Source organism: Medicago sativa, chromosome 2 (genome assembly GCF_051527215.1).
Source record: "Medicago sativa cultivar Bolivia chromosome 2, Bolivia_mono, whole genome shotgun sequence".
Taxonomy (NCBI): domain Eukaryota; kingdom Viridiplantae; phylum Streptophyta; class Magnoliopsida; order Fabales; family Fabaceae; genus Medicago; species Medicago sativa.
In genome coordinates, this window is record NC_140750.1 from 50141485 (window position 1) to 50158916 (window position 17432).

A 17432-nucleotide genomic window follows, 5' to 3' on the forward strand; every position below is an offset into this window, starting at 1 on the left:
TTTAATTTTCAAAAACGACGTAAAATTACGCTAATTAACAAAAAGAACACGAAATTTTGGCAAAAAGAGGTGCAACACAAGGACTTCCCAGGAGGTCACCCATCCTAGTACTACTCTCGCCCAAGCACGCTTAACTGCGGAGTTCTGATGGGATCCGGTGCATTAGTGCTGGTATGATCGCACCTGAAAGTAAAGCGTTGTAATTGTATATATGCATTTCTAAGTTTATTTTTCAAAAAAGACGTCAAATTACGTTAATTAACGAATAGAGTTTTAGGTTGCGTTAATTAACGAAAAAAAATGAAATACAATCGAAGTTTAATTTTCAAAAACGACGTAAAATTACGCTAATTAACAAAAAGAACACGAAATTTTGGCAAAAAGAGGTGCAACACAAGGACTTCCCAGGAGGTCACCCATCCTAGTACTACTCTCGCCCAAGCACGCTTAACTGCGGAGTTCTGATGGGATCCGGTGCATTAGTGCTGGTATGATCGCACCTGAAAGTAAAGCGTTGTAATTGTATATATGCATTTCTAAGTTTATTTTTCAAAAAAGACGTCAAATTACGTTAATTAACGAATAGAGTTTTAGGTTGCGTTAATTAACGAAAAAAAATGAAATACAATCGAAGTTTAATTTTCAAAAACGACGTAAAATTACGCTAATTAACAAAAAGAACACGAAATTTTGGCAAAAAGAGGTGCAACACAAGGACTTCCCAGGAGGTCACCCATCCTAGTACTACTCTCGCCCAAGCACGCTTAACTGCGGAGTTCTGATGGGATCCGGTGCATTAGTGCTGGTATGATCGCACCTGAAAGTAAAGCGTTGTAATTGTATATATGCATTTCTAAGTTTATTTTTCAAAAAAGACGTCAAATTACGTTAATTAACGAATAGAGTTTTAGGTTGCGTTAATTAACGAAGAAAAATGAAATACAATCGAAGTTTAATTTTCAAAAACGACGTAAAATTACGCTAATTAACAAAAAGAACACGAAATTTTGGCAAAAAGAGGTGCAACACAAGGACTTCCCAGGAGGTCACCCATCCTAGTACTACTCTCGCCCAAGCACGCTTAACTGCGGAGTTCTGATGGGATCCGGTGCATTAGTGCTGGTATGATCGCACCTGAAAGTAAAGCGTTGTAATTGTATATATGCATTTCTAAGTTTATTTTTCAAAAAAGACGTCAAATTACGTTAATTAACGAATAGAGTTTTAGGTTGCGTTAATTAACGAAAAAAAATGAAATACAATCGAAGTTTAATTTTCAAAAACGACGTAAAATTACGCTAATTAACAAAAAGAACACGAAATTTTGGCAAAAAGAGGTGCAACACAAGGACTTCCCAGGAGGTCACCCATCCTAGTACTACTCTCGCCCAAGCACGCTTAACTGCGGAGTTCTGATGGGATCCGGTGCATTAGTGCTGGTATGATCGCACCTGAAAGTAAAGCGTTGTAATTGTATATATGCATTTCTAAGTTTATTTTTCAAAAAAGACGTCAAATTACGTTAATTAACGAATAGAGTTTTAGGTTGCGTTAATTAACGAAAAAAAATGAAATACAATCGAAGTTTAATTTTCAAAAACGACGTAAAATTACGCTAATTAACAAAAAGAACACGAAATTTTGGCAAAAAGAGGTGCAACACAAGGACTTCCCAGGAGGTCACCCATCCTAGTACTACTCTCGCCCAAGCACGCTTAACTGCGGAGTTCTGATGGGATCCGGTGCATTAGTGCTGGTATGATCGCACCTGAAAGTAAAGCGTTGTAATTGTATATATGCATTTCTAAGTTTATTTTTCAAAAAAGACGTCAAATTACGTTAATTAACGAATAGAGTTTTAGGTTGCGTTAATTAACGAAAAAAATGAAATACAATCGAAGTTTAATTTTCAAAAACGACGTAAAATTACGCTAATTAACAAAAAGAACACGAAATTTTGGCAAAAAGAGGTGCAACACAAGGACTTCCCAGGAGGTCACCCATCCTAGTACTACTCTCGCCCAAGCACGCTTAACTGCGGAGTTCTGATGGGATCCGGTGCATTAGTGCTGGTATGATCGCACCTGAAAGTAAAGCGTTGTAATTGTATATATGCATTTCTAAGTTTATTTTTCAAAAAAGACGTCAAATTACGTTAATTAACGAATAGAGTTTTAGGTTGCGTTAATTAACGAAAAAAAATGAAATACAATCGAAGTTTAATTTTCAAAAACGACGTAAAATTACGCTAATTAACAAAAAGAACACGAAATTTTGGCAAAAAGAGGTGCAACACAAGGACTTCCCAGGAGGTCACCCATCCTAGTACTACTCTCGCCCAAGCACGCTTAACTGCGGAGTTCTGATGGGATCCGGTGCATTAGTGCTGGTATGATCGCACCTGAAAGTAAAGCGTTGTAATTGTATATATGCATTTCTAAGTTTATTTTTCAAAAAAGGCGTCAAATTACGTTAATTAACGAATAGAGTTTTAGGTTGCGTTAATTAACGAAGAAAAATGAAATACAATCGAAGTTTAATTTTCAAAAACGACGTAAAATTACGCTAATTAACAAAAAGAACACGAAATTTTGGCAAAAAGAGGTGCAACACAAGGACTTCCCAGGAGGTCACCCATCCTAGTACTACTCTCGCCCAAGCACGCTTAACTGCGGAGTTCTGATGGGATCCGGTGCATTAGTGCTGGTATGATCGCACCTGAAAGTAAAGCGTTGTAATTGTATATATGCATTTCTAAGTTTATTTTTCAAAAAAGACGTCAAATTACGTTAATTAACGAATAGAGTTTTAGGTTGCGTTAATTAACGAAAAAAAATGAAATACAATCGAAGTTTAATTTTCAAAAACGACGTAAAATTACGCTAATTAACAAAAAGAACACGAAATTTTGGCAAAAAGAGGTGCAACACAAGGACTTCCCAGGAGGTCACCCATCCTAGTACTACTCTCGCCCAAGCACGCTTAACTGCGGAGTTCTGATGGGATCCGGTGCATTAGTGCTGGTATGATCGCACCTGAAAGTAAAGCGTTGTAATTGTATATATGCATTTCTAAGTTTATTTTTCAAAAAAGACGTCAAATTACGTTAATTAACGAATAGAGTTTTAGGTTGCGTTAATTAACGAAAAAAAATGAAATACAATCGAAGTTTAATTTTCAAAAACGACGTAAAATTACGCTAATTAACAAAAAGAACACGAAATTTTGGCAAAAAGAGGTGCAACACAAGGACTTCCCAGGAGGTCACCCATCCTAGTACTACTCTCGCCCAAGCACGCTTAACTGCGGAGTTCTGATGGGATCCGGTGCATTAGTGCTGGTATGATCGCACCTGAAAGTAAAGCGTTGTAATTGTATATATGCATTTCTAAGTTTATTTTTCAAAAAAGACGTCAAATTACGTTAATTAACGAATAGAGTTTTAGGTTGCGTTAATTAACGCAAAAAAATGAAATACAATCGAAGTTTAATTTTCAAAAACGACGTAAAATTACGCTAATTAACAAAAAGAACACGAAATTTTGGCAAAAAGAGGTGCAACACAAGGACTTCCCAGGAGGTCACCCATCCTAGTACTACTCTCGCCCAAGCACGCTTAACTGCGGAGTTCTGATGGGATCCGGTGCATTAGAGCTGGTATGATCGCACCTGAAAGTAAAGCGTTGTAATTGTATATATGCATTTCTAAGTTTATTTTTCAAAAAAGACGTCAAATTACGTTAATTAACGAATAGAGTTTTAGGTTGCGTTAATTAACGAAAAAAAATGAAATACAATCGAAGTTTAATTTTCAAAAACGACGTAAAATTACGCTAATTAACAAAAAGAACACGAAATTTTGGCAAAAAGAGGTGCAACACAAGGACTTCCCAGGAGGTCACCCATCCTAGTACTACTCTCGCCCAAGCACGCTTAACTGCGGAGTTCTGATGGGATCCGGTGCATTAGTGCTGGTATGATCGCACCTGAAAGTAAAGCGTTGTAATTGTATATATGCATTTCTAAGTTTATTTTTCAAAAAAGACGTCAAATTACGTTAATTAACGAATAGAGTTTTAGGTTGCGTTAATTAACGAAGAAAAATGAAATACAATCGAAGTTTAATTTTCAAAAACGACGTAAAATTACGCTAATTAACAAAAAGAACACGAAATTTTGGCAAAAAGAGGTGCAACACAAGGACTTCCCAGGAGGTCACCCATCCTAGTACTACTCTCGCCCAAGCACGCTTAACTGCGGAGTTCTGATGGGATCCGGTGCATTAGTGCTGGTATGATCGCACCTGAAAGTAAAGCGTTGTAATTGTATATATGCATTTCTAAGTTTATTTTTCAAAAAAGACGTCAAATTACGTTAATTAACGAATAGAGTTTTAGGTTGCGTTAATTAACGAAAAAAAATGAAATACAATCGAAGTTTAATTTTCAAAAACGACGTAAAATTACGCTAATTAACAAAAAGAACACGAAATTTTGGCAAAAAGAGGTGCAACACAAGGACTTCCCAGGAGGTCACCCATCCTAGTACTACTCTCGCCCAAGCACGCTTAACTGCGGAGTTCTGATGGGATCCGGTGCATTAGTGCTGGTATGATCGCACCTGAAAGTAAAGCGTTGTAATTGTATATATGCATTTCTAAGTTTATTTTTCAAAAAAGACGTCAAATTACGTTAATTAACGAATAGAGTTTTAGGTTGCGTTAATTAACGAAAAAAAATGAAATACAATCGAAGTTTAATTTTCAAAAACGACGTAAAATTACGCTAATTAACAAAAAGAACACGAAATTTTGGCAAAAAGAGGTGCAACACAAGGACTTCCCAGGAGGTCACCCATCCTAGTACTACTCTCGCCCAAGCACGCTTAACTGCGGAGTTCTGATGGGATCCGGTGCATTAGTGCTGGTATGATCGCACCTGAAAGTAAAGCGTTGTAATTGTATATATGCATTTCTAAGTTTATTTTTCAAAAAAGACGTCAAATTACGTTAATTAACGAATAGAGTTTTAGGTTGCGTTAATTAACGCAAAAAAATGAAATACAATCGAAGTTTAATTTTCAAAAACGACGTAAAATTACGCTAATTAACAAAAAGAACACGAAATTTTGGCAAAAAGAGGTGCAACACAAGGACTTCCCAGGAGGTCACCCATCCTAGTACTACTCTCGCCCAAGCACGCTTAACTGCGGAGTTCTGATGGGATCCGGTGCATTAGAGCTGGTATGATCGCACCTGAAAGTAAAGCGTTGTAATTGTATATATGCATTTCTAAGTTTATTTTTCAAAAAAGACGTCAAATTACGTTAATTAACGAATAGAGTTTTAGGTTGCGTTAATTAACGAAAAAAAATGAAATACAATCGAAGTTTAATTTTCAAAAACGACGTAAAATTACGCTAATTAACAAAAAGAACACGAAATTTTGGCAAAAAGAGGTGCAACACAAGGACTTCCCAGGAGGTCACCCATCCTAGTACTACTCTCGCCCAAGCACGCTTAACTGCGGAGTTCTGATGGGATCCGGTGCATTAGTGCTGGTATGATCGCACCTGAAAGTAAAGCGTTGTAATTGTATATATGCATTTCTAAGTTTATTTTTCAAAAAAGACGTCAAATTACGTTAATTAACGAATAGAGTTTTAGGTTGCGTTAATTAACGAAGAAAAATGAAATACAATCGAAGTTTAATTTTCAAAAACGACGTAAAATTACGCTAATTAACAAAAAGAACACGAAATTTTGGCAAAAAGAGGTGCAACACAAGGACTTCCCAGGAGGTCACCCATCCTAGTACTACTCTCGCCCAAGCACGCTTAACTGCGGAGTTCTGATGGGATCCGGTGCATTAGTGCTGGTATGATCGCACCTGAAAGTAAAGCGTTGTAATTGTATATATGCATTTCTAAGTTTATTTTTCAAAAAAGACGTCAAATTACGTTAATTAACGAATAGAGTTTTAGGTTGCGTTAATTAACGAAAAAAAATGAAATACAATCGAAGTTTAATTTTCAAAAACGACGTAAAATTACGCTAATTAACAAAAAGAACACGAAATTTTGGCAAAAAGAGGTGCAACACAAGGACTTCCCAGGAGGTCTCCCATCCTAGTACTACTCTCGCCCAAGCACGCTTAACTGCGGAGTTCTGATGGGATCCGGTGCATTAGTGCTGGTATGATCGCACCTGAAAGTAAAGCGTTGTAATTGTATATATGCATTTCTAAGTTTATTTTTCAAAAAAGACGTCAAATTACGTTAATTAACGAATAGAGTTTTAGGTTGCGTTAATTAACGAAAAAAAATGAAATACAATCGAAGTTTAATTTTCAAAAACGACGTAAAATTACGCTAATTAACAAAAAGAACACGAAATTTTGGCAAAAAGAGGTGCAACACAAGGACTTCCCAGGAGGTCACCCATCCTAGTACTACTCTCGCCCAAGCACGCTTAACTGCGGAGTTCTGATGGGATCCGGTGCATTAGTGCTGGTATGATCGCACCTGAAAGTAAAGCGTTGTAATTGTATATATGCATTTCTAAGTTTATTTTTCAAAAAAGACGTCAAATTACGTTAATTAACGAATAGAGTTTTAGGTTGCGTTAATTAACGCAAAAAAATGAAATACAATCGAAGTTTAATTTTCAAAAACGACGTAAAATTACGCTAATTAACAAAAAGAACACGAAATTTTGGCAAAAAGAGGTGCAACACAAGGACTTCCCAGGAGGTCACCCATCCTAGTACTACTCTCGCCCAAGCACGCTTAACTGCGGAGTTCTGATGGGATCCGGTGCATTAGAGCTGGTATGATCGCACCTGAAAGTAAAGCGTTGTAATTGTATATATGCATTTCTAAGTTTATTTTTCAAAAAAGACGTCAAATTACGTTAATTAACGAATAGAGTTTTAGGTTGCGTTAATTAACGAAAAAAAATGAAATACAATCGAAGTTTAATTTTCAAAAACGACGTAAAATTACGCTAATTAACAAAAAGAACACGAAATTTTGGCAAAAAGAGGTGCAACACAAGGACTTCCCAGGAGGTCACCCATCCTAGTACTACTCTCGCCCAAGCACGCTTAACTGCGGAGTTCTGATGGGATCCGGTGCATTAGAGCTGGTATGATCGCACCTGAAAGTAAAGCGTTGTAATTGTATATATGCATTTCTAAGTTTATTTTTCAAAAAAGACGTCAAATTACGTTAATTAACGAATAGAGTTTTAGGTTGCGTTAATTAACGAAAAAAAATGAAATACAATCGAAGTTTAATTTTCAAAAACGACGTAAAATTACGCTAATTAACAAAAAGAACACGAAATTTTGGCAAAAAGAGGTGCAACACAAGGACTTCCCAGGAGGTCACCCATCCTAGTACTACTCTCGCCCAAGCACGCTTAACTGCGGAGTTCTGATGGGATCCGGTGCATTAGTGCTGGTATGATCGCACCTGAAAGTAAAGCGTTGTAATTGTATATATGCATTTCTAAGTTTATTTTTCAAAAAAGACGTCAAATTACGTTAATTAACGAATAGAGTTTTAGGTTGCGTTAATTAACGAAAAAAATGAAATACAATCGAAGTTTAATTTTCAAAAACGACGTAAAATTACGCTAATTAACAAAAAGAACACGAAATTTTGGCAAAAAGAGGTGCAACACAAGGACTTCCCAGGAGGTCACCCATCCTAGTACTACTCTCGCCCAAGCACGCTTAACTGCGGAGTTCTGATGGGATCCGGTGCATTAGAGCTGGTATGATCGCACCTGAAAGTAAAGCGTTGTAATTGTATATATGCATTTCTAAGTTTATTTTTCAAAAAAGACGTCAAATTACGTTAATTAAAGAATAGAGTTTTAGGTTGCGTTAATTAACGAAAAAAAATGAAATACAATCGAAGTTTAATTTTCAAAAACGACGTAAAATTACGCTAATTAACAAAAAGAACACGAAATTTTGGCAAAAAGAGGTGCAACACAAGGACTTCCCAGGAGGTCACCCATCCTAGTACTACTCTCGCCCAAGCACGCTTAACTGCGGAGTTCTGATGGGATCCGGTGCATTAGTGCTGGTATGATCGCACCTGAAAGTAAAGCGTTGTAATTGTATATATATGCATTTCTAAGTTTATTTTTCAAAAAAGACGTCAAATTACGTTAATTAACGAATAGAGTTTTAGGTTGCGTTAATTAACGAAAAAAAATGAAATACAATCGAAGTTTAATTTTCAAAAACGACGTAAAATTACGCTAATTAACAAAAAGAACACGAAATTTTGGCAAAAAGAGGTGCAACACAAGGACTTCCCAGGAGGTCACCCATCCTAGTACTACTCTCGCCCAAGCACGCTTAACTGCGGAGTTCTGATGGGATCCGGTGCATTAGTGCTGGTATGATCGCACCTGAAAGTAAAGCGTTGTAATTGTATATATATGCATTTCTAAGTTTATTTTTCAAAAAAGACGTCAAATTACGTTAATTAACGAATAGAGTTTTAGGTTGCGTTAATTAACGAAAAAAAATGAAATACAATCGAAGTTTAATTTTCAAAAACGACGTAAAATTACGCTAATTAACAAAAAGAACACGAAATTTTGGCAAAAAGAGGTGCAACACAAGGACTTCCCAGGAGGTCACCCATCCTAGTACTACTCTCGCCCAAGCACGCTTAACTGCGGAGTTCTGATGGGATCCGGTGCATTAGTGCTGGTATGATCGCACCTGAAAGTAAAGCGTTGTAATTGTATATATGCATTTCTAAGTTTATTTTTCAAAAAAGACGTCAAATTACGTTAATTAACGAATAGAGTTTTAGGTTGCGTTAATTAACGAAAAAAAATGAAATACAATCGAAGTTTAATTTTCAAAAACGACGTAAAATTACGCTAATTAACAAAAAGAACACGAAATTTTGGCAAAAAGAGGTGCAACACAAGGACTTCCCAGGAGGTCACCCATCCTAGTACTACTCTCGCCCAAGCACGCTTAACTGCGGAGTTCTGATGGGATCCGGTGCATTAGTGCTGGTATGATCGCACCTGAAAGTAAAGCGTTGTAATTGTATATATATGCATTTCTAAGTTTATTTTTCAAAAAAGACGTCAAATTACGTTAATTAACGAATAGAGTTTTAGGTTGCGTTAATTAACGAAAAAAAATGAAATACAATCGAAGTTTAATTTTCAAAAACGACGTAAAATTACGCTAATTAACAAAAAGAACACGAAATTTTGGCAAAAAGAGGTGCAACACAAGGACTTCCCAGGAGGTCACCCATCCTAGTACTACTCTCGCCCAAGCACGCTTAACTGCGGAGTTCTGATGGGATCCAGTGCATTAGTGCTGGTATGATCGCACCTAAAAGTAAAGCGTTGTAATTGTATATATGCATTTCTAAGTTTATTTTTCAAAAAAGACGTCAAATTACGTTAATTAACGAATAGAGTTTTAGGTTGCGTTAATTAACGAAAAAAAATGAAATACAATCGAAGTTTAATTTTCAAAAACGACGTAAAATTACGCTAATTAACAAAAAGAACACGAAATTTTGGCAAAAAGAGGTGCAACACAAGGACTTCCCAGGAGGTCACCCATCCTAGTACTACTCTCGCCCAAGCACGCTTAACTGCGGAGTTCTGATGGGATCCGGTGCATTAGAGCTGGTATGATCGCACCTGAAAGTAAAGCGTTGTAATTGTATATATGCATTTCTAAGTTTATTTTTCAAAAAAGACGTCAAATTACGTTAATTAACGAATAGAGTTTTAGGTTGCGTTAATTAACGAAAAAAAATGAAATACAATCGAAGTTTAATTTTCAAAAACGACGTAAAATTACGCTAATTAACAAAAAGAACACGAAATTTTGGCAAAAAGAGGTGCAACACAAGGACTTCCCAGGAGGTCACCCATCCTAGTACTACTCTCGCCCAAGCACGCTTAACTGCGGAGTTCTGATGGGATCCGGTGCATTAGTGCTGGTATGATCGCACCTGAAAGTAAACCGTTGTAATTGTATATATATGCATTTCTAAGTTTATTTTTCAAAAAAGACGTCAAATTACGTTAATTAACGAATAGAGTTTTAGGTTGCGTTAATTAACGAAAAAAAATGAAATACAATCGAAGTTTAATTTTCAAAAACGACGTAAAATTACGCTAATTAACAAAAAGAACACGAAATTTTGGCAAAAAGAGGTGCAACACAAGGACTTCCCAGGAGGTCACCCATCCTAGTACTACTCTCGCCCAAGCACGCTTAACTGCGGAGTTCTGATGGGATCCGGTGCATTAGAGCTGGTATGATCGCACCTAAAAGTAAAGCGTTGTAATTGTATATATGCATTTCTAAGTTTATTTTTCAAAAAAGACGTCAAATTACGTTAATTAACGAATAGAGTTTTAGGTTGCGTTAATTAACGAAAAAAAATGAAATACAATCGAAGTTTAATTTTCAAAAACGACGTAAAATTACGCTAATTAACAAAAAGAACACGAAATTTTGGCAAAAAGAGGTGCAACACAAGGACTTCCCAGGAGGTCACCCATCCTAGTACTACTCTCGCCCAAGCACGCTTAACTGCGGAGTTCTGATGGGATCCGGTGCATTAGTGCTGGTATGATCGCACCTGAAAGTAAAGCGTTGTAATTGTATATATGCATTTCTAAGTTTATTTTTCAAAAAAGACGTCAAATTACGTTAATTAACGAATAGAGTTTTAGGTTGCGTTAATTAACGAAAAAAAATGAAATACAATCGAAGTTTAATTTTCAAAAACGACGTAAAATTACGCTAATTAACAAAAAGAACACGAAATTTTGGCAAAAAGAGGTGCAACACAAGGACTTCCCAGGAGGTCACCCATCCTAGTACTACTCTCGCCCAAGCACGCTTAACTGCGGAGTTCTGATGGGATCCGGTGCATTAGTGCTGGTATGATCGCACCTGAAAGTAAAGCGTTGTAATTGTATATATGCATTTCTAAGTTTATTTTTCAAAAAAGACGTCAAATTACGTTAATTAACGAATAGAGTTTTCGGTTGCGTTAATTAACGAAAAAAAATGAAATACAATCGAAGTTTAATTTTCAAAAACGACGTAAAATTACGCTAATTAACAAAAAGAACACGAAATTTTGGCAAAAAGAGGTGCAACACAAGGACTTCCCAGGAGGTCACCCATCCTAGTACTACTCTCGCCCAAGCACGCTTAACTGCGGAGTTCTGATGGGATCCGGTGCATTAGTGCTGGTATGATCGCACCTGAAAGTAAAGCGTTGTAATTGTATATATATGCATTTCTAAGTTTATTTTTCAAAAAAGACGTCAAATTACGTTAATTAACGAATAGAGTTTTAGGTTGCGTTAATTAACGAAAAAAAATGAAATACAATCGAAGTTTAATTTTCAAAAACGACGTAAAATTACGCTAATTAACAAAAAGAACACGAAATTTTGGCAAAAAGAGGTGCAACACAAGGACTTCCCAGGAGGTCACCCATCCTAGTACTACTCTCGCCCAAGCACGCTTAACTGCGGAGTTCTGATGGGATCCGGTGCATTAGTGCTGGTATGATCGCACCTGAAAGTAAAGCGTTGTAATTGTATATATATGCATTTCTAAGTTTATTTTTCAAAAAAGACGTCAAATTACGTTAATTAACGAATAGAGTTTTAGGTTGCGTTAATTAACGAAAAAAAATGAAATACAATCGAAGTTTAATTTTCAAAAACGACGTAAAATTACGCTAATTAACAAAAAGAACACGAAATTTTGGCAAAAAGAGGTGCAACACAAGGACTTCCCAGGAGGTCACCCATCCTAGTACTACTCTCGCCCAAGCACGCTTAACTGCGGAGTTCTGATGGGATCCGGTGCATTAGTGCTCGTATGATCGCACCTGAAAGTAAAGCGTTGTAATTATATATATATGCATTTCTAAGTTTATTTTTCAAAAAAGACGTCAAATTACGTTAATTAACGAATAGAGTTTTAGGTTGCGTTAATTAACGAAAAAAAATGAAATACAATCGAAGTTTAATTTTCAAAAACGACGTAAAATTACGCTAATTAACAAAAAGAACACGAAATTTTGGCAAAAAGAGGTGCAACACAAGGACTTCCCAGGAGGTCACCCATCCTAGTACTACTCTCGCCCAAGCACACTTAACTGCGGAGTTCTGATGGGATCCGGTGCATTAGTGCTGGTATGATCGCACCTGAAAGTAAAGCGTTGTAATTGTATATATGCATTTCTAAGTTTATTTTTCAAAAAAGACGTCAAATTACGTTAATTAACGAATAGAGTTTTAGGTTGCGTTAATTAACGAAAAAAAATGAAATACAATCGAAGTTTAATTTTCAAAAACGACGTAAAATTACGCTAAATAACAAAAAGAACACGAAATTTTGGCAAAAAGAGGTGCAACACAAGGACTTCCCAGGAGGTCACCCATCCTAGTACTACTCTCGCCCAAGCACGCTTAACTGCGGAGTTCTGATGGGATCCGGTGCATTAGAGCTGGTATGATCGCACCTGAAAGTAAAGCGTTGTAATTGTATATATGCATTTCTAAGTTTATTTTTCAAAAAAGACGTCAAATTACGTTAATTAACGAATAGAGTTTTAGGTTGCGTTAATTAACGAAAAAAAATGAAATACAATCGAAGTTTAATTTTCAAAAACGACGTAAAATTACGCTAATTAACAAAAAGAACACGAAATTTTGGCAAAAAGAGGTGCAACACAAGGACTTCCCAGGAGGTCACCCATCCTAGTACTACTCTCGCCCAAGCACGCTTAACTGCGGAGTTCTGATGGGATCCGGTGCATTAGTGCTGGTATGATCGCACCTGAAAGTAAAGCGTTGTAATTGTATATATGCATTTCTAAGTTTATTTTTCAAAAAAGACGTCAAATTACGTTAATTAACGAATAGAGTTTTAGGTTGCGTTAATTAACGAAAAAAAATGAAATACAATCAAAGTTTAATTTTCAAAAACGACGTAAAATTACGCTAATTAACAAAAAGAACACGAAATTTTGGCAAAAAGAGGTGCAACACAAGGACTTCCCAGGAGGTCACCCATCCTAGTACTACTCTCGCCCAAGCACGCTTAACTGCGGAGTTCTGATGTGATCCGGTGCATTAGTGCTGGTATGATCGCACCTAAAAGTAAAGCGTTGTAATTGTATATATATGCATTTCTAAGTTTATTTTTCAAAAAAGACGTCAAATTACGTTAATTAACGAATAGAGTTTTAGGTTGCGTTAATTAACGAAAAAAAATGAAATACAATCGAAGTTTAATTTTCAAAAACGACGTAAAATTACGCTAATTAACAAAAAGAACACGAAATTTTGGCAAAAAGAGGTGCAACACAAGGACTTCCCAGGAGGTCACCCATCCTAGTACTACTCTCGCCCAAGCACGCTTAACTGCGGAGTTCTGATGGGATCCGGTGCATTAGTGCTGGTATGATCGCACCTGAAAGTAAAGCGTTGTAATTGTATATATATGCATTTCTAAGTTTATTTTTCAAAAAAGACGTCAAATTACGTTAATTAACGAATAGAGTTTTAGGTTGCGTTAATTAACGAAAAAAATGAAATACAATCGAAGTTTAATTTTCAAAAACGACGTAAAATTACGCTAATTAACAAAAAGAACACGAAATTTTGGCAAAAAGAGGTGCAACACAAGGACTTCCCAGGAGGTCACCCATCCTAGTACTACTCTCGCCCAAGCACGCTTAACTGCGGAGTTCTGATGGGATCCGGTGCATTAGTGCTGGTATGATCGCACCTGAAAGTAAAGCGTTGTAATTGTATATATGCATTTCTAAGTTTATTTTTCAAAAAAGACGTCAAATTACGTTAATTAACGAATAGAGTTTTAGGTTGCGTTAATTAACGAAAAAAAATGAAATACAATCGAAGTTTAATTTTCAAAAATGACGTAAAATTACGCTAATTAACAAAAAGAACACGAAATTTTGGCAAAAAGAGGTGCAACACAAGGACTTCCCAGGAGGTCACCCATCCTAGTACTACTCTCGCCCAAGCACGCTTAACTGCGGAGTTCTGATGGGATCCGGTGCATTAGAGCTGGTATGATCGCACCTGAAAGTAAAGCGTTGTAATTGTATATATGCATTTCTAAGTTTATTTTTCAAAAAAGACGTCAAATTACGTTAATTAACGAATAGAGTTTTAGGTTGCGTTAATTAACGAAAAAAAATGAAATACAATCGAAGTTTAATTTTCAAAAACGACGTAAAATTACGCTAATTAACAAAAAGAACACGAAATTTTGGCAAAAAGAGGTGCAACACAAGGACTTCCCAGGAGGTCACCCATCCTAGTACTACTCTCGCCCAAGCACGCTTAACTGCGGAGTTCTGATGGGATCCGGTGCATTAGTGCTGGTATGATCGCACCTGAAAGTAAAGCGTTGTAATTGTATATATGCATTTCTAAGTTTATTTTTCAAAAAAGACGTCAAATTACGTTAATTAACGAATAGAGTTTTAGGTTGCGTTAATTAACGAAAAAAAATGAAATACAATCAAAGTTTAATTTTCAAAAACGACGTAAAATTACGCTAATTAACAAAAAGAACACGAAATTTTGGCAAAAAGAGGTGCAACACAAGGACTTCCCAGGAGGTCACCCATCCTAGTACTACTCTCGCCCAAGCACGCTTAACTGCGGAGTTCTGATGTGATCCGGTGCATTAGTGCTGGTATGATCGCACCTAAAAGTAAAGCGTTGTAATTGTATATATATGCATTTCTAAGTTTATTTTTCAAAAAAGACGTCAAATTACGTTAATTAACGAATAGAGTTTTAGGTTGCGTTAATTAACGAAAAAAAATGAAATACAATCGAAGTTTAATTTTCAAAAACGACGTAAAATTACGCTAATTAACAAAAAGAACACGAAATTTTGGCAAAAAGAGGTGCAACACAAGGACTTCCCAGGAGGTCACCCATCCTAGTACTACTCTCGCCCAAGCACGCTTAACTGCGGAGTTCTGATGGGATCCGGTGCATTAGTGCTGGTATGATCGCACCTGAAAGTAAAGCGTTGTAATTGTATATATATGCATTTCTAAGTTTATTTTTCAAAAAAGACGTCAAATTACGTTAATTAACGAATAGAGTTTTAGGTTGCGTTAATTAACGAAAAAAATGAAATACAATCGAAGTTTAATTTTCAAAAACGACGTAAAATTACGCTAATTAACAAAAAGAACACGAAATTTTGGCAAAAAGAGGTGCAACACAAGGACTTCCCAGGAGGTCACCCATCCTAGTACTACTCTCGCCCAAGCACGCTTAACTGCGGAGTTCTGATGGGATCCGGTGCATTAGTGCTGGTATGATCGCACCTGAAAGTAAAGCGTTGTAATTGTATATATGCATTTCTAAGTTTATTTTTCAAAAAAGACGTCAAATTACGTTAATTAACGAATAGAGTTTTAGGTTGCGTTAATTAACGAAAAAAAATGAAATACAATCGAAGTTTAATTTTCAAAAACGACGTAAAATTACGCTAATTAACAAAAAGAACACGAAATTTTGGCAAAAAGAGGTGCAACACAAGGACTTCCCAGGAGGTCACCCATCCTAGTACTACTCTCGCCCAAGCACGCTTAACTGCGGAGTTCTGATGGGATCCGGTGCATTAGAGCTGGTATGATCGCACCTGAAAGTAAAGCGTTGTAATTGTATATATGCATTTCTAAGTTTATTTTTCAAAAAAGACGTCAAATTACGTTAATTAACGAATAGAGTTTTAGGTTGCGTTAATTAACGAAAAAAAATGAAATACAATCGAAGTTTAATTTTCAAAAACGACGTAAAATTACGCTAATTAACAAAAAGAACACGAAATTTTGGCAAAAAGAGGTGCAACACAAGGACTTCCCAGGAGGTCACCCATCCTAGTACTACTCTCGCCCAAGCACGCTTAACTGCGGAGTTCTGATGGGATCCGGTGCATTAGTGCTGGTATGATCGCACCTGAAAGTAAAGCGTTGTAATTGTATATATATGCATTTCTAAGTTTATTTTTCAAAAAAGACGTCAAATTACGTTAATTAACGAATAGAGTTTTAGGTTGCGTTAATTAACGAAAAAAAATGAAATACAATCGAAGTTTAATTTTCAAAAACGACGTAAAATTACGCTAATTAACAAAAAGAACACGAAATTTTGGTAAAAAGAGGTGCAACACAAGGACTTCCCAGGAGGTCACCCATCCTAGTACTACTCTCGCCCAAGCACGCTTAACTACGGAGTTCTGATGGGATCCGGTGCATTAGTGCTGGTATGATCGCACCTGAAAGTAAAGCGTTGTAATTGTATATATGCATTTCTAAGTTTATTTTTCAAAAAAGACGTCAAATTACGTTAATTAACGAATAGAGTTTTAGGTTGCGTTAATTAACGAAAAAAAATGAAATACAATCGAAGTTTAATTTTCAAAAACGACGTAAAATTACGCTAATTAACAAAAAGAACACGAAATTTTGGCAAAAAGAGGTGCAACACAAGGACTTCCCAGGAGGTCACCCATCCTAGTACTACTCTCGCCCAAGCACGCTTAACTGCGGAGTTCTGATGGGATCCGGTGCATTAGTGCTGGTATGATCGCACCTGAAAGTAAAGCGTTGTAATTGTATATATGCATTTCTAAGTTTATTTTTCAAAAAAGACGTCAAATTACGTTAATTAACGAATAGAGTTTTAGGTTGCGTTAATTAACGAAAAAAAATGAAATACAATCGAAGTTTAATTTTCAAAAACGACGTAAAATTACGCTAATTAACAAAAAGAACACGAAATTTTGGCAAAAAGAGGTGCAACACAAGGACTTCCCAGGAGGTCACCCATCCTAGTACTACTCTCGCCCAAGCACGCTTAACTGCGGAGTTCTGATGGGATCCGGTGCATTAGTGCTGGTATGATCGCACCTGAAAGTAAAGCGTTGTAATTGTATATATGCATTTCTAAGTTTATTTTTCAAAAAAGACGTCAAATTACGTTAATTAACGAATAGAGTTTTAGGTTGCGTTAATTAACGAAAAAAAATGAAATACAATCGAAGTTTAATTTTCAAAAACGACGTAAAATTACGCTAATTAACAAAAAGAACACGAAATTTTGGCAAAAAGAGGTGCAACACAAGGACTTCCCAGGAGGTCACCCATCCTAGTACTACTCTCGCCCAAGCACGCTTAACTGCGGAGTTCTGATGTGATCCGGTGCATTAGTGCTGGTATGATCGCACCTGAAAGTAAAGCGTTGTAATTGTATATATATGCATTTCTAAGTTTATTTTTCAAAAAAGACGTCAAATTACGTTAATTAACGAATAGAGTTTTAGGTTGCGTTAATTAAC

At 36.2% G+C, this 17432-nt stretch overlaps 55 non-coding genes across 55 annotated transcripts; all 55 read right to left on the reverse strand.

Annotated features, from left to right (window-relative positions):
• Positions 1 to 66: 66 nt before the first annotated feature.
• LOC146947842 (5S ribosomal RNA) lies at positions 67 to 185 on the reverse strand. The gene has a single exon (XR_015028343.1). It is a non-coding gene; the product is annotated as a 5S ribosomal RNA (ribosomal RNA).
• Positions 186 to 383: 198 nt separating this feature from the next.
• Positions 384 to 502, reverse strand: LOC146947843 (5S ribosomal RNA). Its single transcript, XR_015028344.1, has one exon. It is a non-coding gene; the product is annotated as a 5S ribosomal RNA (ribosomal RNA).
• Positions 503 to 700: 198 nt separating this feature from the next.
• Positions 701 to 819, reverse strand: LOC146947844 (5S ribosomal RNA). Its single transcript, XR_015028345.1, has one exon. It is a non-coding gene; the product is annotated as a 5S ribosomal RNA (ribosomal RNA).
• A 198-nt stretch (positions 820 to 1017) lies between these two features.
• Positions 1018 to 1136, reverse strand: LOC146947845 (5S ribosomal RNA). Its single transcript, XR_015028346.1, has one exon. It is a non-coding gene; the product is annotated as a 5S ribosomal RNA (ribosomal RNA).
• A 198-nt stretch (positions 1137 to 1334) lies between these two features.
• Positions 1335 to 1453, reverse strand: LOC146947846 (5S ribosomal RNA). Its single transcript, XR_015028347.1, has one exon. It is a non-coding gene; the product is annotated as a 5S ribosomal RNA (ribosomal RNA).
• A 198-nt stretch (positions 1454 to 1651) lies between these two features.
• Positions 1652 to 1770, reverse strand: LOC146947847 (5S ribosomal RNA). The gene has a single exon (XR_015028348.1). It is a non-coding gene; the product is annotated as a 5S ribosomal RNA (ribosomal RNA).
• Positions 1771 to 1967: 197 nt separating this feature from the next.
• On the reverse strand, positions 1968 to 2086 carry LOC146947848 (5S ribosomal RNA). The gene has a single exon (XR_015028349.1). It is a non-coding gene; the product is annotated as a 5S ribosomal RNA (ribosomal RNA).
• Positions 2087 to 2284: 198 nt separating this feature from the next.
• On the reverse strand, positions 2285 to 2403 carry LOC146947849 (5S ribosomal RNA). The gene has a single exon (XR_015028350.1). It is a non-coding gene; the product is annotated as a 5S ribosomal RNA (ribosomal RNA).
• Positions 2404 to 2601: 198 nt separating this feature from the next.
• LOC146947850 (5S ribosomal RNA) lies at positions 2602 to 2720 on the reverse strand. Its single transcript, XR_015028352.1, has one exon. It is a non-coding gene; the product is annotated as a 5S ribosomal RNA (ribosomal RNA).
• Positions 2721 to 2918: 198 nt separating this feature from the next.
• LOC146947851 (5S ribosomal RNA) lies at positions 2919 to 3037 on the reverse strand. Its single transcript, XR_015028353.1, has one exon. It is a non-coding gene; the product is annotated as a 5S ribosomal RNA (ribosomal RNA).
• A 198-nt stretch (positions 3038 to 3235) lies between these two features.
• LOC146947852 (5S ribosomal RNA) lies at positions 3236 to 3354 on the reverse strand. Its single transcript, XR_015028354.1, has one exon. It is a non-coding gene; the product is annotated as a 5S ribosomal RNA (ribosomal RNA).
• A 198-nt stretch (positions 3355 to 3552) lies between these two features.
• On the reverse strand, positions 3553 to 3671 carry LOC146947853 (5S ribosomal RNA). Its single transcript, XR_015028995.1, has one exon. It is a non-coding gene; the product is annotated as a 5S ribosomal RNA (ribosomal RNA).
• Positions 3672 to 3869: 198 nt separating this feature from the next.
• LOC146947854 (5S ribosomal RNA) lies at positions 3870 to 3988 on the reverse strand. The gene has a single exon (XR_015028355.1). It is a non-coding gene; the product is annotated as a 5S ribosomal RNA (ribosomal RNA).
• Positions 3989 to 4186: 198 nt separating this feature from the next.
• LOC146947855 (5S ribosomal RNA) lies at positions 4187 to 4305 on the reverse strand. Its single transcript, XR_015028356.1, has one exon. It is a non-coding gene; the product is annotated as a 5S ribosomal RNA (ribosomal RNA).
• Positions 4306 to 4503: 198 nt separating this feature from the next.
• LOC146947856 (5S ribosomal RNA) lies at positions 4504 to 4622 on the reverse strand. Its single transcript, XR_015028357.1, has one exon. It is a non-coding gene; the product is annotated as a 5S ribosomal RNA (ribosomal RNA).
• A 198-nt stretch (positions 4623 to 4820) lies between these two features.
• LOC146947857 (5S ribosomal RNA) lies at positions 4821 to 4939 on the reverse strand. The gene has a single exon (XR_015028358.1). It is a non-coding gene; the product is annotated as a 5S ribosomal RNA (ribosomal RNA).
• Positions 4940 to 5137: 198 nt separating this feature from the next.
• Positions 5138 to 5256, reverse strand: LOC146947858 (5S ribosomal RNA). The gene has a single exon (XR_015028996.1). It is a non-coding gene; the product is annotated as a 5S ribosomal RNA (ribosomal RNA).
• A 198-nt stretch (positions 5257 to 5454) lies between these two features.
• Positions 5455 to 5573, reverse strand: LOC146947859 (5S ribosomal RNA). Its single transcript, XR_015028359.1, has one exon. It is a non-coding gene; the product is annotated as a 5S ribosomal RNA (ribosomal RNA).
• Positions 5574 to 5771: 198 nt separating this feature from the next.
• Positions 5772 to 5890, reverse strand: LOC146947860 (5S ribosomal RNA). The gene has a single exon (XR_015028360.1). It is a non-coding gene; the product is annotated as a 5S ribosomal RNA (ribosomal RNA).
• A 198-nt stretch (positions 5891 to 6088) lies between these two features.
• LOC146947861 (5S ribosomal RNA) lies at positions 6089 to 6207 on the reverse strand. The gene has a single exon (XR_015028855.1). It is a non-coding gene; the product is annotated as a 5S ribosomal RNA (ribosomal RNA).
• A 198-nt stretch (positions 6208 to 6405) lies between these two features.
• Positions 6406 to 6524, reverse strand: LOC146947862 (5S ribosomal RNA). The gene has a single exon (XR_015028361.1). It is a non-coding gene; the product is annotated as a 5S ribosomal RNA (ribosomal RNA).
• A 198-nt stretch (positions 6525 to 6722) lies between these two features.
• LOC146947863 (5S ribosomal RNA) lies at positions 6723 to 6841 on the reverse strand. Its single transcript, XR_015028998.1, has one exon. It is a non-coding gene; the product is annotated as a 5S ribosomal RNA (ribosomal RNA).
• A 198-nt stretch (positions 6842 to 7039) lies between these two features.
• LOC146947864 (5S ribosomal RNA) lies at positions 7040 to 7158 on the reverse strand. Its single transcript, XR_015028999.1, has one exon. It is a non-coding gene; the product is annotated as a 5S ribosomal RNA (ribosomal RNA).
• A 198-nt stretch (positions 7159 to 7356) lies between these two features.
• Positions 7357 to 7475, reverse strand: LOC146947865 (5S ribosomal RNA). Its single transcript, XR_015028363.1, has one exon. It is a non-coding gene; the product is annotated as a 5S ribosomal RNA (ribosomal RNA).
• Positions 7476 to 7672: 197 nt separating this feature from the next.
• Positions 7673 to 7791, reverse strand: LOC146947866 (5S ribosomal RNA). Its single transcript, XR_015029000.1, has one exon. It is a non-coding gene; the product is annotated as a 5S ribosomal RNA (ribosomal RNA).
• A 198-nt stretch (positions 7792 to 7989) lies between these two features.
• Positions 7990 to 8108, reverse strand: LOC146947867 (5S ribosomal RNA). The gene has a single exon (XR_015028364.1). It is a non-coding gene; the product is annotated as a 5S ribosomal RNA (ribosomal RNA).
• A 200-nt stretch (positions 8109 to 8308) lies between these two features.
• Positions 8309 to 8427, reverse strand: LOC146947868 (5S ribosomal RNA). Its single transcript, XR_015028365.1, has one exon. It is a non-coding gene; the product is annotated as a 5S ribosomal RNA (ribosomal RNA).
• Positions 8428 to 8627: 200 nt separating this feature from the next.
• LOC146947869 (5S ribosomal RNA) lies at positions 8628 to 8746 on the reverse strand. The gene has a single exon (XR_015028366.1). It is a non-coding gene; the product is annotated as a 5S ribosomal RNA (ribosomal RNA).
• Positions 8747 to 8944: 198 nt separating this feature from the next.
• LOC146947870 (5S ribosomal RNA) lies at positions 8945 to 9063 on the reverse strand. The gene has a single exon (XR_015028367.1). It is a non-coding gene; the product is annotated as a 5S ribosomal RNA (ribosomal RNA).
• Positions 9064 to 9263: 200 nt separating this feature from the next.
• Positions 9264 to 9382, reverse strand: LOC146947871 (5S ribosomal RNA). The gene has a single exon (XR_015029018.1). It is a non-coding gene; the product is annotated as a 5S ribosomal RNA (ribosomal RNA).
• A 198-nt stretch (positions 9383 to 9580) lies between these two features.
• On the reverse strand, positions 9581 to 9699 carry LOC146947872 (5S ribosomal RNA). Its single transcript, XR_015029001.1, has one exon. It is a non-coding gene; the product is annotated as a 5S ribosomal RNA (ribosomal RNA).
• A 198-nt stretch (positions 9700 to 9897) lies between these two features.
• Positions 9898 to 10016, reverse strand: LOC146947873 (5S ribosomal RNA). The gene has a single exon (XR_015028369.1). It is a non-coding gene; the product is annotated as a 5S ribosomal RNA (ribosomal RNA).
• A 200-nt stretch (positions 10017 to 10216) lies between these two features.
• Positions 10217 to 10335, reverse strand: LOC146947874 (5S ribosomal RNA). The gene has a single exon (XR_015029002.1). It is a non-coding gene; the product is annotated as a 5S ribosomal RNA (ribosomal RNA).
• A 198-nt stretch (positions 10336 to 10533) lies between these two features.
• On the reverse strand, positions 10534 to 10652 carry LOC146947875 (5S ribosomal RNA). The gene has a single exon (XR_015028370.1). It is a non-coding gene; the product is annotated as a 5S ribosomal RNA (ribosomal RNA).
• Positions 10653 to 10850: 198 nt separating this feature from the next.
• LOC146947876 (5S ribosomal RNA) lies at positions 10851 to 10969 on the reverse strand. The gene has a single exon (XR_015028371.1). It is a non-coding gene; the product is annotated as a 5S ribosomal RNA (ribosomal RNA).
• A 198-nt stretch (positions 10970 to 11167) lies between these two features.
• LOC146947877 (5S ribosomal RNA) lies at positions 11168 to 11286 on the reverse strand. Its single transcript, XR_015028372.1, has one exon. It is a non-coding gene; the product is annotated as a 5S ribosomal RNA (ribosomal RNA).
• Positions 11287 to 11486: 200 nt separating this feature from the next.
• On the reverse strand, positions 11487 to 11605 carry LOC146947878 (5S ribosomal RNA). The gene has a single exon (XR_015028373.1). It is a non-coding gene; the product is annotated as a 5S ribosomal RNA (ribosomal RNA).
• A 200-nt stretch (positions 11606 to 11805) lies between these two features.
• Positions 11806 to 11924, reverse strand: LOC146947879 (5S ribosomal RNA). Its single transcript, XR_015029262.1, has one exon. It is a non-coding gene; the product is annotated as a 5S ribosomal RNA (ribosomal RNA).
• A 200-nt stretch (positions 11925 to 12124) lies between these two features.
• LOC146947880 (5S ribosomal RNA) lies at positions 12125 to 12243 on the reverse strand. Its single transcript, XR_015028891.1, has one exon. It is a non-coding gene; the product is annotated as a 5S ribosomal RNA (ribosomal RNA).
• Positions 12244 to 12441: 198 nt separating this feature from the next.
• Positions 12442 to 12560, reverse strand: LOC146947881 (5S ribosomal RNA). Its single transcript, XR_015029003.1, has one exon. It is a non-coding gene; the product is annotated as a 5S ribosomal RNA (ribosomal RNA).
• Positions 12561 to 12758: 198 nt separating this feature from the next.
• Positions 12759 to 12877, reverse strand: LOC146947882 (5S ribosomal RNA). Its single transcript, XR_015028375.1, has one exon. It is a non-coding gene; the product is annotated as a 5S ribosomal RNA (ribosomal RNA).
• Positions 12878 to 13075: 198 nt separating this feature from the next.
• On the reverse strand, positions 13076 to 13194 carry LOC146947883 (5S ribosomal RNA). Its single transcript, XR_015028973.1, has one exon. It is a non-coding gene; the product is annotated as a 5S ribosomal RNA (ribosomal RNA).
• A 200-nt stretch (positions 13195 to 13394) lies between these two features.
• Positions 13395 to 13513, reverse strand: LOC146947884 (5S ribosomal RNA). The gene has a single exon (XR_015028376.1). It is a non-coding gene; the product is annotated as a 5S ribosomal RNA (ribosomal RNA).
• Positions 13514 to 13712: 199 nt separating this feature from the next.
• LOC146947885 (5S ribosomal RNA) lies at positions 13713 to 13831 on the reverse strand. The gene has a single exon (XR_015028377.1). It is a non-coding gene; the product is annotated as a 5S ribosomal RNA (ribosomal RNA).
• A 198-nt stretch (positions 13832 to 14029) lies between these two features.
• On the reverse strand, positions 14030 to 14148 carry LOC146947886 (5S ribosomal RNA). Its single transcript, XR_015029004.1, has one exon. It is a non-coding gene; the product is annotated as a 5S ribosomal RNA (ribosomal RNA).
• Positions 14149 to 14346: 198 nt separating this feature from the next.
• Positions 14347 to 14465, reverse strand: LOC146947887 (5S ribosomal RNA). The gene has a single exon (XR_015028378.1). It is a non-coding gene; the product is annotated as a 5S ribosomal RNA (ribosomal RNA).
• A 198-nt stretch (positions 14466 to 14663) lies between these two features.
• On the reverse strand, positions 14664 to 14782 carry LOC146947888 (5S ribosomal RNA). The gene has a single exon (XR_015028974.1). It is a non-coding gene; the product is annotated as a 5S ribosomal RNA (ribosomal RNA).
• Positions 14783 to 14982: 200 nt separating this feature from the next.
• Positions 14983 to 15101, reverse strand: LOC146947889 (5S ribosomal RNA). The gene has a single exon (XR_015028379.1). It is a non-coding gene; the product is annotated as a 5S ribosomal RNA (ribosomal RNA).
• Positions 15102 to 15300: 199 nt separating this feature from the next.
• Positions 15301 to 15419, reverse strand: LOC146947890 (5S ribosomal RNA). The gene has a single exon (XR_015028380.1). It is a non-coding gene; the product is annotated as a 5S ribosomal RNA (ribosomal RNA).
• A 198-nt stretch (positions 15420 to 15617) lies between these two features.
• Positions 15618 to 15736, reverse strand: LOC146947891 (5S ribosomal RNA). The gene has a single exon (XR_015029005.1). It is a non-coding gene; the product is annotated as a 5S ribosomal RNA (ribosomal RNA).
• Positions 15737 to 15934: 198 nt separating this feature from the next.
• Positions 15935 to 16053, reverse strand: LOC146947892 (5S ribosomal RNA). The gene has a single exon (XR_015028381.1). It is a non-coding gene; the product is annotated as a 5S ribosomal RNA (ribosomal RNA).
• Positions 16054 to 16253: 200 nt separating this feature from the next.
• On the reverse strand, positions 16254 to 16372 carry LOC146947893 (5S ribosomal RNA). The gene has a single exon (XR_015028836.1). It is a non-coding gene; the product is annotated as a 5S ribosomal RNA (ribosomal RNA).
• A 198-nt stretch (positions 16373 to 16570) lies between these two features.
• On the reverse strand, positions 16571 to 16689 carry LOC146947894 (5S ribosomal RNA). The gene has a single exon (XR_015028382.1). It is a non-coding gene; the product is annotated as a 5S ribosomal RNA (ribosomal RNA).
• Positions 16690 to 16887: 198 nt separating this feature from the next.
• Positions 16888 to 17006, reverse strand: LOC146947895 (5S ribosomal RNA). The gene has a single exon (XR_015028383.1). It is a non-coding gene; the product is annotated as a 5S ribosomal RNA (ribosomal RNA).
• A 198-nt stretch (positions 17007 to 17204) lies between these two features.
• Positions 17205 to 17323, reverse strand: LOC146947896 (5S ribosomal RNA). The gene has a single exon (XR_015028976.1). It is a non-coding gene; the product is annotated as a 5S ribosomal RNA (ribosomal RNA).
• Between the last annotated feature and the right edge of the window lie 109 nt (positions 17324 to 17432).